Here is a 6,612-nt window from a genome sequence, read left to right as displayed (position 1 = left end):
ATAAGCCTTATCTGACGTTTATTAGCATTAGTCATCACTATAACAACGTATATCTAATTCCAACGATTTCAAGCAGACGCACGGAGATACTTTTCAATTGTGAATAATTGTCTTTACCAATAGAGATCTCTGCCAGTCTATTTGGTGTTTGAATGTCACAAGTCAATGGTGGCCCTTCCACTCACAAGTTCGAATTTAAAGGGATAAGCAATCGAATGAACCTTTCAAGTTTGTCAGATGTTCTTAACTTTTACTAAATGAGAAAGACACTAAACAAAAGTAACTTTTCGTGTAGCACATAATTCTGGTACCTCTGCTGACAGTTGGCGTTCGGTAGATCTGCATGGCCAATAACGCATGCGCATACCATGCCTCACGACGCGTGGATATTTTCACAAGTTGTCTCTATTACAACGTTTTATGCTGATATTTTGTGAAAATTTATGGAGATAAAGTATTGTCAGGAATCTAGATTAAAAAATGTTTACTATGATTGAAAATTTCATATAAACTTCAACAGAAAAACACGAATGTTTAATTTTATGTGGTTTTGCAAAACCCGAAAAATAGATAATAAAAAAGTAAATGAAATTCATTTTATTTATTTCTACGTTAAATGCACAGGTACAGGGGCATTTAAATATCTATTTTATCAAAAATATTAAAGGAATAATAGTCTTTGTCTTTAATGACACTTAACAAACTAAATTAATCTAGCAATAAAGTAAGTGGGCGACTGTATTTCACAAATTATTCTCAATGTGTTATTTATCATAATATTTGTACAAAGGCTACCTGCCCATAGTCGTTTCTAATTTTAAATTGATAGACTAGAGGGAATCTACCTAGTCAACCCTCACAAGTTCTTGGTTTATTCTTATTTGACCGAATAGTAGGATTTGACAGTCACTCTTGAAACTGTTTCACGATCATAAGGTTCAAAACACGATTTTGCAGCAACAATATGTAAACCATTGACTCTCAGATTTATAATATGGTATGTTAACCACTATCCAATCCCAGGTTTGGTTCATACTAGGCACATGACAGAAGGTGTCGCTACTCTTTATTTCTACAAATAATTCCACACATCGACGTGTACAAGGTTGTAGTACCAGGGTGAAGTAAATAATTTATAGCATACACACCACCTTAAGATTCATCCACAATGTAAGATTTGCAAGCTTTCTTGCTTACTAGTTTTCACTCTCCCTCTTATTACACTCAAAAGATAAAATATAACTGTGACACTATTAATTTCTTTCCACGTGTATATAAGTATATTGATACCTCTTTACCAACTTAATTTTTCCTTAAGTAATCACCGTCCTAAAGCTCACAAAATATCTGCCGCAGATATCTTAAAACAGGATAATATGTTTTGTTTAGAATTAAATAGTTTTCTGCTTATGGGTGAGAACACATTGTTTAGTGAAATAATTCATTGAAACAACTGTTTTTATGCTAGGAACTTTCCGACCCTCAGAAATGTACATAAAATTGGTAACGGTAAGCCACTATTGTTGTATTAGTACTTAACCGCAATTGTCTATTATATATAATTACAGTTCTTGTTCATGCAAATGATTATATAAATAAAACTAAACCATAACATTATCTGTCTTATTTCAGTCAGCCTGGTGAGTCCTGATATTGAACGAAAGGCCTTGTCAGCACTGGATATGGTACATTGTACTTGACGTATTATTACATATATTTGTTTACTTTCATACATAAGTTGTTACAAATACTTACTGTCCAAACTAAGATTGATTAAACATGACTTTATTTATTTATTAAGTTTCTATCAATAAAGAAGTGTTGTCGGGAAATAAATCTTTATCAAACGAATACAAAAAAAGTAAGTTTAAAATATTCTCACTTTACAGAACTATTTCTATCGAATTACACGAAAATACTTTGTGTGGTAGTTTCTTTTGGTGACATCAGCCTGATTCGTAAGTCACCCGTAGAAACGAGCTTCTGATATGTTTAATCTACAAAAGCCCAGATCTACAGGGCGAATTACGAATGACAGTTACAAAACTGGCTGCTTGCAATATCCTTCAGTTACACTTTCGTTGTTATTATGGGTAGTCTACCCGATCACTATCACTGTATCTTCTCCTTATTTCACTGTTATTGTGGATAATGTACCCGATCACCATCACTATATCTTCTCCTTATTTCATTGTTATTATGGGTAGGCTACCCGATCACCATCACTGTATGTTCTCCTTATTTCACTGTTATTGTGGGTAATATACCATATCTTCCTTCATGTACATGTGCATGAAGATAATTTTATAGACTGCGAAAATACGAATTTGTTTCGTATACCATTCATTGGAGCAAATGCGATAACATGTTTTAACGCTTATGCAAGCTGTTAAATTGCCTTCTTTATGTATACTAGGTGGATTTTGCCTGAATAATAATAGAAAACTGAACCTTATGAAATCGTTTCTATTAATAACCGAGTTATTTGACTCAAATAATAGATAGAAAAATTAAAGAGCATTCTAGAAATAGTCTCACAAACAACTTGAACTTTAATGAACCTACCTGTCAATACTTAGAAAATTCTAAACGGTCTCAGAAGAAACCTATGTTGTAAAGTGATTTATGTTGATTATAGTTAATCTTTTCACTAGTGACTGAAGCTTTATTAAATTGTATTTGCTAGTTGTTAGCAATTTTACAGTCTTTTAAAGAGAAGTTTGCTCTTAGAAAGATATTAAAGTAGTTGTTATATCTCATGTCATTTATTCTGTTTACAGAAGCAGTGAAGTATGTGTTACTGCTTTTTTATTCCTTTTGTTCTGTCCTAGATAACAAGCAATCTGTTTAAAACATAGCTTGTTGATTTTTCCTTCATTAATTTACGGATACAAAAAATGTGTTTTAAGTTTGTCTTTTTTTTCATACAATTTAACACTTTCGGTTTATATGCGTTGTTTTGTTAGAATCGTCAGAGGAGTACAAACCAAACATTCAAAACATCGCAAAATACATTTGTAGTGGCTATGATTCGTGCCACGAAAACTAACTTATTTTTAATAGAGCTGTAACATCTATAAGTTTACTGTTATCTAGTTATCCGTCTTTACTCCATGGAATTGAAGATTATTCAACAAGACAAGGACTTTCGTTAGTACTAATACATTACAAAGATGAGCATGCAACATTTAAACCGAATACAGAATATAAAGTTGTACATACAAAAGTCAAAAGACAAGGAGAGACTTTTGTTTTTAAAATATATTTTTAGGGTCTAACTAAAAAATAAAAATCTCTGAATTGGCCCAGATGATTCTCGATGTCCCAGAGATACGTCTACAGGCTAACAGTGCACGCAAAAAATTCGGTGGACAGAGTCCACATAGCCCATTAAGTAACATTGCACTAACAATCTAACAACAGTGTTCATCCTCACTGTGGAACGAAGAATAGCTTGTACATATATGGTAAATAAAATAGTTCACACGGATTACAAAGTTTTAAATTTATATTGTACGTTTGGGAAGTATTGAACTATTCACTCCCGTTATTAATACGGGTTGGGGCTTCCCTCAGTATCCTAAACAAAGATAATATTTTCTCGTTCACTCAATTAGTTAATATTATTGTTCGGATTAGAGCTGTAACGATTAATCTGATAATCAAATCCGATTTGGTTTCCCACGGAAACTGATTTTAAAAACATAAAATCAGTAATCGTTTCTACACAAAAAGAGAATGAATAATTTTGTTTGAATACTAAAACTTATCTCTGAATACACAAACAAACTTATAAATGATTGAAACGAGTAATAACAGTAGTTACTACTATATGTCATACATGTTAGATTGCATTTTTAAGCCATTCACATAACACAAGAAAAAATTAACCTGCCAAATCAAGAACAAAACCATAGAGACATTATTTGTAGAAGAGGGTACAATATGTTAATTTCATGAACTTTCCTTCTTAGTTTATCTATTTTCACACATTCTTTATGCTTTCTAATGTTGGACTCAAAATGGTTGACGATTACACTGAAGAACGTTCACACTGGAGAAAAATGAAGTGATTCAGGTTAATTTAACGATGGTGATTTCAACTATGCAGTTAGAAATTGTCTATGACATCTCTATCTTGAGTTATTTTAATAACACATTATTTTATCAACACTGTGTGAAACACCATTCAATCAAACTCAGTACAAAGATTTATGCTATGAAATTAAGTTTACTTGGATATTTTAATGGGTAAAAGGCATACATTTTTGGTAACTCCAAACATTGACTGTATTGTACAGTTATGAAATTTCAAATACATTGCTCATATATGCTATTATTCTCCATTATTTGTTTTTGAATTTCGCACAAAACTACACAAGGGCTATCTGCGTTAGCCATCCTTAATATAACACTGTAATGCTAGAGGGAAGGTAGCTAGTCATTACCACACACTGTCAACTCTTGGGCTATTATTTTACCAACGAATAATGGAATCGACCGTCGCATTATAACGCCCCCACTGCTGAACGGGCAGGCAAGTTTGGTGTGAATGGGATTCGAACCCTCCACTCTCATATTACGAGACGAACGCCCTAACCACCTGATCTCAAAAACCATCTAAATGATTGTTAGTTTGGCATGACTAATGTTTTTTGATATTTACGAAAAACTAAAAAAATACATCAAATATCCAGATATTTCATCTGCAATGAAACCAGTACCTCATAGGGATGGTCTTTCAGTACCTCATTCACTAGCGAATTGAGAAAAAGAAGAGTCATCCCTTAAAGAAGACAATGGATCATTTTGATCCTCTTCTTTTAGTAATTCTATTTCTAAAGCACATTAACGTAAACTACCTCATTTGATCATACAAGATGAGCTAGATAATCTGATTCGTGACTTATCTCTATCAAAGCAACATGATGAACTTGGCTTTCGTTTACAGCATTTGCCGACGACGTCCATAAGTTAACAAGGTTTCTAAATATGTTTTTTTTTCTGAGATATTTATGAATCAATTTACTACTGTAAACCTATGACCTCGTTTATCACAGAATACTTGATAACTCACGAGTTAAGATAAATCGTTTTACAAAAATAATATAAGTATTTCAGTTAAACTCATAGTTAATGCATAGTTTACACTACAAATTAAGAGATTTTACCCATTTGTTTTGTATGTTCTTTACCATAAAATTGTTCAATATTATGTAACATGTGATCACAATGGGTAGTGTATTGTATAGAAATAATTGGTCAAAAGTTCTGTTAATATGATCAATTAATTGGTCAAAAGTTCTGTTAATATGATCAATATGGCTACGGTTTGAGTCATAGCCATCACATATTTTCAATAGTCATTCTGCTGAGTTCGATTTGTTATATGTATGCTGTGCATTGTTTTATTTATGAAGAAGCATCTTCATCTTGTCCTCAACTTTCCTGTCCCAATTAGCCTAGTTGGTTTGCGCCAATAAACGCTAAGCAACCAACTAACCAACTTTTTTCCAACATGCTTAGATTATTTTCAGTTTTTGTAGGTTTAAAGGTGTTTAAATCTTACATGGGTATATAACTTAGAAAACCCACTAAGCAGTTTGATTGAGGTGCATCAAGAAAAGAGACTGGCCTTTTCCTAACAGTATTTCAAGGAGAAATAAATTAGTAATTCCACTAATAAGTAAATAAATTTATATAAGAATCTACTGTTTTCTGGTCGTAGACGAAGTTTTAATATATGAGAATCATCAATAAGACATGTTTAAAATATATAATCACCCGCTGGTACAGCGATAAATCTACGAACTTACAACGTAAAGGTCAGCGATTTGATTCCTCTCGGTGGGCTCAGCAGATATCTCGAAGTGGCTTTACTATAAGAAAACACACACAAAGCATATAAATTATCATTATTTGTTACCTTAAGGTTTATCAAACGTGTAATAAATAAGGAAACTTTAAATATTTTATCATACTATCTGAGCTATATATTTATTTAATTATAGTATATTGTCTGAAATTTTCAGCTTTAAAATATACTTTAAATTTACTAGTTAGGTTATTTAAGAGGAATTTCACTAATCGTAATTTCTTTTTATAATGCATATACATTTCTTAAGTTATCTAGTTCTTGACATTTTATTAAACATTTTTCATTATTGAGAGCCCCTTAAATCTTGCTCAATGTTTTTATGAACATTAAAAAATTATAACCTGTAGTTGTTTTAGACAAATAAAAAAATAAACACATCAACATACTGTTTTACATTTCAATGTATTTAGTATCTTTTCCTTAAATTAAAAACTCTTGTACACAACTCGCACAAAAGCGTATCCTCCGTACAGTTTAAATTTTATCCACTTGAAAATTATTTAAGTATTATAGTTTCTAATCTTTATTTCTGAAAGTTGCCTTTCACTCTAACTGGATTTGCATCAGTAGTCTTTTTCACGTTAATGCAGATAATACCAGTGTATTAGAATTTATTATTATTTTTATGTTACTACATGTTACTTGAGATACCAAATACTTCTGTTCTTGGCAATCAGTTCCTGTGTTAAGTAACCCAAGATAAATGTTTGGTTTGTTATTTTCAAGTGTACATT

This window comes from Tachypleus tridentatus, chromosome 11, assembly GCF_004210375.1.
Source record: "Tachypleus tridentatus isolate NWPU-2018 chromosome 11, ASM421037v1, whole genome shotgun sequence".
Classification (NCBI taxonomy): Eukaryota; Metazoa; Arthropoda; class Merostomata; order Xiphosura; family Limulidae; genus Tachypleus; species Tachypleus tridentatus.
Note: the sequence above shows the minus strand (reverse complement) of the source record.